The sequence below is a fragment of the Monopterus albus genome, unplaced genomic scaffold, assembly GCF_001952655.1.
Source record: "Monopterus albus unplaced genomic scaffold, M_albus_1.0 scaffold21.1, whole genome shotgun sequence".
In the NCBI taxonomy this organism is placed as follows: Eukaryota; Metazoa; Chordata; class Actinopteri; order Synbranchiformes; family Synbranchidae; genus Monopterus; species Monopterus albus.
This window is the reverse complement of record NW_018127901.1, coordinates 3,247,283-3,260,520: the sequence shown is the minus strand read 5'-3', so window position 1 is coordinate 3,260,520 and position 13,238 is coordinate 3,247,283. Positions and strand designations below refer to the sequence as shown.

Below are 13,238 nucleotides of genomic sequence, written 5' to 3'. Positions count from 1 at the left end.
AAGCAGTGTTATGTTGTTATAGGAATGATTATTGTAATTGGTCATATGCATTTTGTACAAATGCTGAGTGTGAGAGATCTAAAGTGAAAACAGATACTCCACAGGACACAGGCCAAAATATGATGCTGACATACGAATAACTTTTTTGTTTCAGCTACAAGACAAACATCTGTTCAGGTGTGGTTGCACAGGGCCCAGCAGTTGGTTATCTGAATGCACTGCAGGGCTGTAAAGTTTCCCTGTAAAAACTAAAGGCTGGAAAAAACACAATAACCATTTGTAATAATGTCTAATGCAGAGCAGCCAGCATGAAAGGAACAAATGTGTTTAATCTGCTCTTCTTCCATTTATTCCCCATTGGCTGACTAGAAAACTACACAACGTGCACTTCAGCAGCACATTGTCCTCCACCCTCTGATATAAATAAAAGCTCAGTTTTAGAGGAGCTTTACATGATCAGAGAGCTTTAGAGCAGCATCAGCAGAACATTTCCTCCTGCTCGCCTAAACTGTTCTGCTTGATTTTGTGCTGTCGTGACAAACAGTGTTAGATGAGACCATTACAGGGTTGTACTGCAGTGTGGTGAGTTGGATCAAGCTAACACACACACTAGGATTTGCTTTTCCAGGCTGTGATGAGGGCAATCGAGGAAACAAGAGGGCAAAAAAAGAAATCAGGTCTTCAAACATGCACAAATTGTTCCTGATGTTGTTCTTCTGCAGTACAGGAAGAAGAACATTTAAATGGCTGCATGTATAATGTCCATTCCCTGTTCCTGTACTGTGTGGTACTAAAGGAGGAGCACCCAAACATACTGCAGCAATCCCAAACACATTTCTGCAGAGCAGCTAAACCTTAATGCAGCTGACTGACTCATTTTGATCAAAACCAAAGCTCTAGAACAAGAAAGTGGAAAGTATTACTTCCAAGGCCAAGACGTCGGTGTGAAGTTCAGCGTGCACATCTCACTGACAGGCTAAATCAGGACAGAGGGAAGTGTATCAGACTTGATGTGCACCCCAGTGGACAACTACGTTTTTAATTCTCTGATGATGAAGATGATTATGTTTAGCTGTACACAGTAAACAAACCATGAATCCCTCCTGCTTGTGGATGCTTGTATTGGCATATTATTGATGCATTTTTACTTTTTACATTTTATTTATTTAGTTTTGTTTTGTTGGTATCAAACAGTGATACCAGAAAGTGCTACAGAAATATCATAAATAGTTTTGTTGTTGTTGTTTTGATCAGCCATAACATTACGACCACTGACAGGTGAAGTGAATAACACTGATTATGTGGTTACAATGGCACCTGTCAGTGTGTGGGCCTTATGAGGCAGCAAGTGAACATTCAGTCCTCAGAGCTGATGTGTTGGAAGCAGGAAGAATGAGCACCGATAATGATCTGTGTGATTTTAACAAGGGCCAAATTTGACGGCTGGACGACTGGGTCAGAGAATCCATCCAGCACCATAAGTGTAAACTGAGGCAGTTCCATAGCATCCCAGTCAGTGCAGGATAATTAGCAGCTTTAATGCACAACCAATGATATGGGCTCCAGCTGCCCGTGATGGCTTCCAGGCATCAAGGAGGATGAGATGAATGATACTGCTCGCTGGCTCCACCCAGTGAACAGCACCCACGGGTGACGTCCAGAGCCATCTTGTGACTGATTCACTTTGTTATGAAGTGGCAGTAAGTTACAGGCCCCCAGCCTCATGAACAGGTCCTGGCACATTATTACTCATCAGCTGAGGGGCGGCAAGTAATTAAAATGCTGGGAATTTAATTACTGTGCAATCAAGTGCAGTTTCTAGGTTAAATGAAAGGAGAAACTGCTGGAGAATCAGGTGATGTAAACCCACCAAATGTAATCTAACAGACTAATGTTGTTAAATTAATAGAACTTCATTTCTTTTTTGTTTCCTTCTGCTATTACCCACAGTCATTTTAGGTTATTATGGGCTGTAAGACCTTTGATTCTTCACAAATGTAAACATTATTTTTTTTAGGTTAGTAATGTCCAGCCATGGTGACATGTACAGGGTGTACCCCGCCTCTCGCCCGTCACCAGCTGGGATCGGCTCCAGCCTGCCACAGACATCTACAGGATAAGCAGTATAGGATGTATGGATGGCAAACCATCACTGATGGTTTCATTTGCAAAGGTTGTGCAAGGGACTATGTTGCATTTTAAATTATGTGAACAGCCAGACAAGATACCAGGGTGCACATCTTATTCCAAAACCATGGGCATCAGCCTGCTGCTATAGTGCATCTGCTTCCACTCCTCTGGTTTCACCAGATTTTAGTTTGGAAAGTACCAGTATTTTCCTTTAATTGCCGCCAGTCTTTCAGAAAGTTTTTGTGTCTCCTAGCACATGTAGTTAAGGTAAAACTGCCTATAGCATAACCCTATTTTCCCCCACACATACAGCACATACAGAAAATGACTGGAGCAGCAGTGCCTCACTGAAACAGTGTCACCCTGTCACATGTCAGCTCCTCCTCTGTGACAAAAACAAAAATACTGCAGCATCTTCCTCCTCAAGATAAACAAAAACTGCGGAGTTGGGGGGTGGGGGTATATATTCCATGAATAGAATATACAAAGGAATGAAAAATATTAAATGACAGAAGCATCATTCTTTGTTAGTAAGTTGGAGAATTGAGGATGTTTGACTGTCACCACTCGATGTTTGTGTTCAGGAGCACAATATTTTATATTGAATTTTATTAGGACAGGGTCTTCTACACTAGAAGAAACTTTACTTTCTGGATCACCAACATTACCAAATAATCAGTTTATAAAACTGTATTCATGCTCTGTAAATGTGACCAATGGAGCTCATTGGTTCTCACTGGTTTTAATAATTGGGATGTCATAAAAACAGGTACATGTAGGCTGGGCAGTCCTAGTCCTGTCTCATCTCAGACCCAGCCCCTTGCCTTTGTCCTCTCTTCCTGCTTCTGCTACCTGCTCCACCCTGCTCCGCCTACACTCACCTGCTTTCTATCTGTCCAATCAGCAGTCGGTATTTAAGGCAACAACCAGACACTGTTCTTTTTCCAGATTCTCAGCTGAGCTTCTCACTAGCTTCCCCTTGTTAGCCTCAGTTTCTAGCCCTTGGTGTTTCCAGGTACTGGTTGCTGTGTATTTGTCGTTTTCCACCTTGGGTTGGATATTTCTTTGTGTTTGGATTCTGGCTGCCCCTGGACTTTGCCGTCCCCTGGATTTATTTCTCAGACTGGACAGATTACACAGCTCTGGTCACTGTATGAACTCTTGTTTTGCTGCTGCTCCCTGCTTGCTTTTGCTCATCTGGCCTAAGTAAGCCCCTGTTTTTCTCCAGCTTACCTGCCTATTGTGTTTAGCAAATGGGTCCTACTCCTTCAGTTTTCCATTTCATATTCAATATACTGTATGACAATTTGTATTCATGGCACACTGATAAACATTGTCATTCCTTATCATTTAGCATAATTGTTTCTGACAAAATGACTTGTTTGAAAAAGAAGTGAAAGAAATTTGATATGAATTAATCTTGTTGACTGCAGAGAAAGTGTTGCTGTGCCAAATTTATTTTAGATGTCATCACTTATTCATAGTCAGTCACAGCGCTGTCACCAGCCAGTGGCTGCTATACATAGGTAAACCCAAGGAAGTACTAGGGCTAATCTTCTCACCTCATAGAGGAGCAGTTAATTCAACTGACAAAGATGATGACTGAGTAGAAACACAATGAGGAGCAGGAAGTGCTTTACACTAAATTCAAGAATTGGTTTGTAATGTTCCGCAACTCTGAGCATGTGAAAATGGAAAGGGCTTTGATCTTTTTGTTGATAAAAGGTTGATCTTATAAATAAGAGAATAGCAGAGAAACTCTTGTTTAATTCTTAGGAAGTTTTGTGTTACACAGTTACTCCACAGGAGAACAGGCTTAGTAATGGTGTGTGATATATGCAGCAGGCGTACTTGCTGGTGTTGGCACAGCTGGTGAAGACAAACACAGGATGGTTTCTGATGTGGAAGGAAGCAGAGGTCTGGCTAGTTATCTGGTCGGTTATTTGAACTGCTTATTTTAAACGTTTGGTGCTAGACCAGCAGTTGAAATGTCTGCTAGTGACTCAGTTAATCTGAGTAGATGAAGGGTTGTGTTTGGGGGGGGGGGGGGCCAGAAAGGGCGGGTGGCTCCGGAACACAAAGAGCCTTCTCGGTGAGAAGGTGCTCACCTGATGACCCTGTAGATGTGCCTTCATTTCTACACCCACACAGCTCGTATTGGTGATAATAAAGTTGGACTCACTGGAATTGTTAATGGCCTTTTTTCTTTTTTTAATTGGACAATCTTGGCAGAACAGTGTCAGGGGTTGGACAACTGAACTGTCCCAGCTCTGAGGCAACTGCCACTACGAGCCAGCTGGACCAGCCACTGCTTAACCTGAACAAACACAATGCAGATGCTATGTGCCAAGCCACATATCTGCTCTTTGCTTGGGTGAGGAAAGGTTTCAGGATGCTTTATGTTAACGATGGGTTAGGTCAGAAAAATGGTATTGCTTATTGTGGGGTTCTGAAGATTTAGGACAGCATGGCCTGACACCCCCCTCTCTGGGGCCAAATAATGGGTGAACATCATTTAACTCTTATACTGAGCTTCCATATAAATGCTCTCCCATTCTTTGGCACATTTAATTGTGTGTTAATGACCTTTAAGTTGCTGAGAGGCCTGATCCAAATATTTCCAGTTAGTCCTCAGTGTGACAGGCCAACAACTGACATGGCACTGTGTTGAACCGTTTCATAGCTGCTCAGCTGACATACTGAGCATGTTAAAGTGGGAACAGAAGAGGAATGTTGGGATTGAATTGGCATTCTGCAGAGCCTCAGAGATCTAAGTGCTTGGTTTTAACTCTACAGCTTTGAAATGGTGTGCACCCTAGTGTGGGTGCAAAGAGAATTATCAGCCATGGGTTCATTCTGTACTAGAGGCTTTTACACCTCACAGAATAAGTTCATCAGCAGGCTTCTTTATTTAGAAACAAACACAGACGTCTGCCTTCCTTGAGGCCTGAATTTCCCACTGAAAACCCAGATGTAATATATGTTAATGTGATCATGCCCTTCTTCTGGTTCTCACAAAAAGTGGTGCTGTGCCCTCAAGACTTTCAGAACTGTTTCAACTTCTCTTTGCTATAAATTCCCCCAAACCCTTTTACTGACTCAAGAACAATACATTGCCATTTTTGATTCCCTTTGAATTTTAAGCACCTATGAATGTACTGTTCACACGCTTTGATCTGATTCTTTAACATCCAGGAGAATGTTACTGACCAGATTTGTCAGATCTGGAACATGCAGGAGGTCCCACGGGTGCAGGGTCACAGCACTCACAGGATTTATAAAACATTAAAGAGTTTTTTTTTTTTCCTGTGATGGTCCCTGCATAGTTCCACAGGGACAGAGAACCCCTTCCCATCCAGATGTGGCTGTAACCTGTCACAACCTGCCCCATTCATGTCCATGTAGCTAACACATCAGGACATCACTGCTGTTTGGGCCTCAGTCCCTGATGCAGTGTCTCAGCTGCTGCAAATGAGAAGCACAAATTCTGACGTATATGGTGGAAGTTTCTCTTTTCAAAAAAATACTTCAGTGTTAGAGATGGATCCTGAATTAATAATTTAAACCTCTTTAACAGACTAGATAACAATGAAAGTGCCTTTTATTTTTGACTTAGACATGCTAGCAAATGATTAAAGACTTTCTACTGCGGGTCTGCAGTAGAGGTCTTCATGGTTCCACTCAGGTCTTAGAAGTAGACATGATCCAGGAAAAGAGACTTTTCTATGTATTCTTGACTAATGGCAGTGTTGGTGCTTGCTCTGTCTTTAGGTTGTTCTTGGAGTATTGATCTTTATGGACCAGCTGTCCTGGTCCCTTTCAGATTGAATCTCTTAATTGTAAACTTAATTTGTGCACATATTGGACTGGTTTTCCATAGCTCCCTGTCGGTGAACTCTAGTTATAAAATGTATCAACCCTGCGATACACAATTAGTTTTGGTTGCTCTGCAGCAGCTATTTTCTGGTGATGTGAGGAGCCGCTTAAAATACAGATGGAAGATGGAAAAATGTCTTTAGTTATGGTTTATTTCTAATCTGTTCAGCTCATTAGCATTAAAATGTTTTACCCCTGCTAAAGCCATTAGTTATCAAAGAATGCTTTATTGGATGGAGACAAGAACTTGTTATAACCAAAAACATGAAAACTGTGCATCTGGATTTTTCTTTTTAGTCTTGGGAATTTGGATTGAACCCACTTTGTTTAGCAGAACAGGTAAATGTATATAAATATTTTTGTTTTATTTCAGTATGAATGAAAATGTCTGAGAAAGCTGAGAGCCACTGCAGGAGCAGGGTGAGATATCACACTGGGTCACCTTTGAAGCTGCCACTGTATTTAAGACCTTTGGGGACTTAAATATGAAGTGTGCTATGACTTGTGCAGATGCATATCAGTTAAGAAAAGAGGCTTTTATGTTTGGTCCAGGAAAACTGAGAAACTTGGCTTTGTCATTTCACCTATTTTCCAATTAAGACCAAGTTTAGCCTTGAGCTCTCATTTCTTTCCTGGTGGCTGAATTTTGTTATGAATTATTAGTTTGACTGCAAAATGACCTTGAAGCTGACACCCCCTTCTCTTTTCTCAGAGAAATGCTTGTCTTATGAAGCAGAGGAAGACTAAAGCAGCTGCCAGGCAAAGACATTTAAATGCCATTTTGGAGAACTGTTGATTTGCTGCCACTTGGCCGAGGTAAGTGTGCGACAATAGGTTTGGCACATGCACACAGCGGTTTAGCTACGCTGGTAAAATGTCAGTGAGATTTATTTTCAAGTGGAAGTGGTTCACCATTCACAACACTGAGGCACTGACTTATGACTTTCTGTTTTTCTGCTTGCATTGCATTTTTTATAGCCTCCTTCTAGACTGATGAACCGTCAGAGTTCAAACCACCATGGTGGTTTCCCTGCTTATGAAGTTGTACTTCAGATCAATGTTATTGACTCAGGGAAGCAAATCAATAGTATGAGGATCCAAATAAAAAGGCTCTGAGTCAAGCCAGTAGTTTTTCTCTGCTGTACACACCCTGCTCTCCAAATTGAGGATCTGCAGCTTTGCAATGCCTTCAGCATGTGAGATTCGTGGATTTTCTGCTGCTTCCTTGGTAATGCACAGCTGGGAAGGGATGTGTGAATGAATGTTTTCCTTATTAACTTCAATAAACTTTAAAATGGAATGTAAAGAGGGAACATGTGATAAAAGGTCCCAGGAGTTCCTGATTGCACGTTTGCATCAACAAGCCGAGTGGACAGCAATTAAAATGACACATGCACATAAGACTTGGAAAGGAAAATGTTCTAATGGCACTTAACTGGGCAGTATCTGTTCCCCAGTGAAAATCTAAAGCTTTTTAAAAAGCCTCAAAGGCCATCTGTTTTGACGGGCCTGACTTTGAGCAGTGATGTGGACTGACCTATGACCTCAAAGGCTCTCATCTCCAAAAAAAATAAAACCAATACAAATGTTTCCTATACTTAAGGAAGGTGCACTAAAAATAAATGAAACCCCCTGAACCATTTTATCTTCCTAATCCGTAGCACAATAACTGCAGTAATTGGTTCAGGCCACAGCAGTTGATCTATCAGAGATGACTTGATGCCCCCTGGGCGCTTCCATAATTGCACTCATGTAATCACAAGGCTGCTCTGCCACTACTTTGCTGTTACAGGCTACTGTAAAGTTTGGCTCCATCAGTTCTACTTAAAACAGCTGCAGTTCTAACAAAGAAGCTACAAATGTGCTGATAGATTTTCAGGCTGCTGGGAGTGCAATGAAGTTTTTCTTCACACTCACCTAAAGTGTTCCTTTGTTTTTTTCATTAGGAAACGAGTAATAAACATAAATATTGTTTTGAAAAAATACATGTCTGCTGTGACATCTGGAGGCGATGAAACGACAAACATTCTGCTGTGAATAAATGCACATTCCACACTAGAGCTTTCACTGGTGGGGGTTTGTAGAATCCTTTTGGTCCTAGCACAGGGTTGTAAATGGTTTGGTTCATGCTATCAGTCATTTTGTTTTTACCATGAATGAATCACACACAGTAAACCGGTTGAAAGCCGGGTCTTCATCCAGCGAGCAGGCGCCTGTGCTCTCCCTGCTCCTCCTGTCCACCAGAACATGGCGGCAGAGCGAGACGGCAAAGATTAAACAAATAAAATGGGGTTTGGCGCCGTGCCCTGCTGTGCCAATTCAATCCCAACATGTTTTTGATTGGTTGCACGGTCTGTTTTTCTGTCCCTTTTGTAAATGCCATAGACGGATGCATTTTGGTGTTCTGGCTGTTACGGGTCCTGCAGCAGAACAAAAAGCTGATATTTCCATAAGCAGTGTTCATGTCCTTCACTCATGTGACTGAGCAGCGTCAAGCTCGTGCACAAGATGTTTGTCTAGGAAAAACTTTTTTTTTGGTTTTTAGAGACAGATCTGTGCCACTTAAAGGAAACCATGAGCTACTAAACGTGTCTTGTTATGGTAGTGAGGGTAATTTGGATGCAGTTAAGGGAATTGGAATTCACCCCATGTTTCCAGGAAGCCACTTAACAATCTTATTTTTGTCAACAGAGAGGATGACGGAAATTATTCTCCACTGCCAATAGAGAGAGGCCACAGTGAAGGAAACGTTCACTTGTTTCATGTTTTAACTTTAGTTTTCTTATGTGACCCAAACAAATGGGGAAACCTATGACAGCAGAGTGTAGCGGTGCTCTGAAGAGATTTATAAAATAATTACTGCCACTGGTTTCTTTAGTTTTTCATTCATTCATTAGGAATGAATGAATGAATGGTTTCTTTAGAAAATACCAGACTAATGGTTTCAGGACCCTGGGTCAGTTTTGAAAAAGCACCAATGAATTTGTCTGAATTGGTGAAGTTCTGCCAATCTTAGACATGTTTGAGCCTCAGGAGTGTTTCCAGGTTTATCCTCTGTACAGGCTGACAAAACCCAGAAACCAAAATCAGTGCCAAATTCTTTCTGCTTCCTCTTTACAAACACATACTGAGTGAGTCAGTGCTGAACATATTCATAGTTATTAGAGTGCATGTTGATTTAAATATGGAAGTACGGTGCAGATTCAAACTGTCATAACAAACCTGGCTGTTTGATATGAAATGATTAATCCTGCAACACTGTGCCGAGCTTTAAAAGTACAAAACTGAAAAGCCTTCCTTGTAGGAAGAACCTTCTAATGACTTAATCCTTTTGGAGGATTTTGTGTAAAACACTACATAATATTTTTTTAAGTGTGGTGATTTTCTCTGATTCTGTGGACAGTGTGCATGATTGAAGTCTCCTGTGCTTGTGTAACTTGAAGTTCTTATTGAAATAGTGTGATGCTGTTGGCACCGTTTAGTCCCCTAATAACCCTGGATTCATTTTGGTCATGACCAGTCATTGGCTCACTTGAATCAAGTGGTTTTTACTTGGCTGAACCAAACCTCAGCCGTGAACAAGGCAGAAAACTCTTGTATGAATTGTTTTTGTTATATGGGTCATTTTTGGAAAGTACTAACAAATGACCTACTGTAGAGGACGGCTTTGACTCAAGTAATTTTTTTCTGGCACAGCACTGCTGCAGCACTCCACTAAACATGTGAACACTGAAGTAATAATCATGGTAATTTCCCCCACAGCTACCTGCAACCTTATTTGAATACGTCCTAATCGGCTCCATTTGCTTCACACTGCTCTGTTTCAGTCCCATTGACACCTGATGACACACTGCTTGATAGCTGCAGTAATACTGGGCTAACTTTACAAACCCTAACTTTTGTACTGTGAAACAATGAAAGTTATGACTTTTTTTTTGAGGTGAGCTTTGTGTTTAAACAGGCAACTAAACCTTATCTCATCTGCAGAGTACTGAGTGAATAAACCAAGCCAAACTCTGACAGCAGCTCCCCTCAGTCACTGTCCCACATGCCTAGAAAGTCAAAAGTTCAGCTGCTTCAATAAAACATGGCGCCGCTTTCATCTCCCTTTTCTTCCTTCCTTTAAGTGAAGCTAGTGGGCCTCTTCTTTTTGGAAAGCCCTGAAGGCAACCAGGCCTGTCTTTGTGGTTCTGTCTCACATCTGAGCTGCTTCATGGCAAAGAAAATAGCTGGAAAGCTGGCAGTTGAGATTCATAACAAGAAGAGTCGTGACAATAGGATGAAGTTTAATTTAAGAAATGTAATTGACCTTTTAAATGAGTTTTGCTACAACAAGCAGATACGATCTGATTTCATGAGACTTTGACTCAAATCTATCAGTTTTTATACCAAATACATCACCTCAGAAGTGAGACACTGCTGCAGTCTTTTACCCAAACCTCGGCCCATCTGACTTCAGCACTCCTTACATTATCTTATGATTGTTTCACAGCCTTCTCTATGTGAAACTTAAGGGCCAAATGTTCATGGACACACTGGAGTCTTTAACATTTATTGCAGGGAGAAATTATATAGATGGGAAATTGCAAAAATACTTCTCCCACCTGCTCTGCTGTAACTCCAGCTCTCCCACTTTTCCTACAGTGCTCACCTGTGCACTTCTTCCCCATTTCCTCATTAGTGCCACAGTGCAGGCTACTAATCAAAAGTTTGGGTTCCCCTTACTTTTTCTTACGTGCAAAATGAGAGTGTGCCATTACTAAATGAATAAGTGGTCACTGAATCAGTCTGTGACCTGATCTCAGATAAGCTGATAGAAATAGTTGGATAAATCACTTTGTGTGTGAAGTCCCAGTGTCTCCAGTCCTTCTGCCTCCAACGCTGTAACGAACTGTTCTGTTCTTGTTGTTTTTGGTCTCATTCATCAGCTTGTCTGTTCATCTCCCAGCAACTAATCATTCAACCTAATGATTCACATTTGGTATCATACCCATTAATCAGACAGTAATACTTATTGATTTGTGCACTCTTTCAGATTGCTTCAGGTGACTTAATCCCAAAATCTCTTTTACATTTGTAAATTTGTTTAAAAGTAGAAACACACTTCTTCTAAACTGAAAAACTAAACTTTTTATGGATAAATTCAAGGCACCATCCAGAATAATCAAATCCTTGTCTTCGAGGTAAGGGGCTTGATCAGGGGTACTGGCTCCAGCAGTGTACAGAATGTGGAGGTGCCTTTGCTGTTAATCCTGTCAGGAATGTTGCCATTATGGTAATGTAGCCGGTAGCGCCCTTGGCCAGTTCTGTAATGTGCAAGTGACCTCTGAGCACAAGGAAGGCAATCAGCAGTAAATGTGAGAGATCTGATTGGTTTATTTTGGTCTGTGCTGAGGTTTCGCAGGCAGCATGAAATGAGGGAGCTGTGGCTCAGGGAGCTGTAGAGGAAAACCTGCTTTTACCCCAGTTACTGCACTGCTGCTTTGTGTCTTCTAATAGACAGACAGGAGGGAATGCACCATGATGTACGGTAGCTCTTGGTAAGCACAGGCATGCTGTCCTGGCTCGGTGTGCTTCAGACTACTGTAACATCAAACCATCATCAGACTTCAAAGCACTGTTTCGTCATCAGAAGAGCTCCCTGCCAGGTGTCCTGGCTCTGAACTGCCCAGTAAACAGCGTGTCCTCATATAGCTCCTCACCATAACATTACTGTGAACACAAATCTAGCAAGGGGAAAAATGACCTCTAGTGTAACACATTTCATTATTTTGGCTTGAATGCAGGCACAGCCCAGCAGCTCCTGTGGCACTTTGCCCAGTGATCAGGGTCACATGCAGCCTGTGGCTCAGAATTTTCCTTTAGTTTTAAGAGTTCACTTACTGATTATGTGGTGTCTTTAGTTAGAAGCATCTCCTTAGTGCATTTATTCAAAGCCTCACTGTACTTCATTAGGAAGCATTTGTATAGTTGCAAGAAAAGTAAGCAATTTGGTTTTCTGCATAAATTAGTCTTGAAATGTGATCTGATCTTCACCAAAGTCACATATCAACAAACACAATCTTTCTAAGCTGATAAAACACAGTCATGATCTGCTATGTCCAATTTATGTAGAAACCATAAAACTAGTATGCGCCATACACGCGTTTCTCAAAGTAACTGAATACATAAGCTTTACAGGTATTGGTCAGTATGCAGCGTTGTACTGCTATGAGATTTGTGCTGCAATTATGAGTTGAGTAGAAGTGGGATTACTCCAGGGACAACCACGTTTACTTAAATAGAAGAACACAGACTGCGTTGTTTTAGGCCTAATCAGTAAGAGGCCTGTTAAAAGCTGCTTGCAGTAGTGACTGCAAAACATGAAATATGATGTGGTTCAGATGAAGATATTACTGCAGTAAATTAGAATTTTCATTTCAGCATGGATTGGGTTTAATTTTATTTATGAACATATTATACAAATAACCCCTGAAGTCAAGGAGAGAAAGGGAAAAGAAAACTGGAGAAATAAAGTACAGTCGCTCCATTTTAGTAATTCAGTTAAGTTTATTGGTAAACACATCTAATGCAAAAAGCTTTATTCTGGTGTAGTTTGCATTTTATCAAATGAAGTTTCCGTTGCTGAGTACCACACTGATTTATTGACTACAGAAAGATGTGATGTTAAGTCACCAGAGAAAAGCACATCAGCTGTCAAACATTTATATCAGCTTAATTTGAAGCTACAGTAAAATCCCACTGTGCTGAACAATAACTAGTTGTAAATGAATGATCAGTCCCACTTTGTTTTGTTTTAATAAAGCCAACTTGGCATCCATCTCAAAACCCAATAATGTTCAATAATTACTGTTACTGGTATTGATCACTAGCCATGTGAAGCCCATCATGGTCATTATGTGACCAGTAGATGGTAAAGCCAGTCCTCTTGGCCCCCAGCTCATTTCTGGATACCTTTTGTTAAAAAAAGCCCCCTTTTTCCTCTCGTGAGCTGATTCATGTTCCTGCTGCAGGCTGACAATAGCCACAGAGATACTGAGTAAGATAAAGAAAAGATCGTTTCCATTATTGACTGAGATTTTTTTGTTTCACTCTTCCTGACAGCTGGATGAGAATTGAAAGGCAGAAGCCCATAAATCAGTCAGTCCACAGAGTGTGCCTCAAAACAATACTTTCATGGCACACTGCAGTCACAGTGGTAAATAAATTGGTTGGATAGGAACAAAGACACA

The 13,238-nt window shown here is 41.2% G+C and overlaps 1 long non-coding RNA gene across 1 annotated transcript; it reads left to right on the top strand.

The window, feature by feature from the left end:
* The first annotated feature begins 3,087 nt into the window (after positions 1–3,087).
* Positions 3,088–7,080, top strand: LOC109956717 (uncharacterized). The gene is made up of 3 exons (XR_002274453.1): positions 3,088–3,336; positions 6,719–6,822; positions 6,985–7,080. It is a non-coding gene; the product is annotated as an uncharacterized LOC109956717 (long non-coding RNA).
* The last annotated feature ends 6,158 nt before the right edge of the window (positions 7,081–13,238 follow it).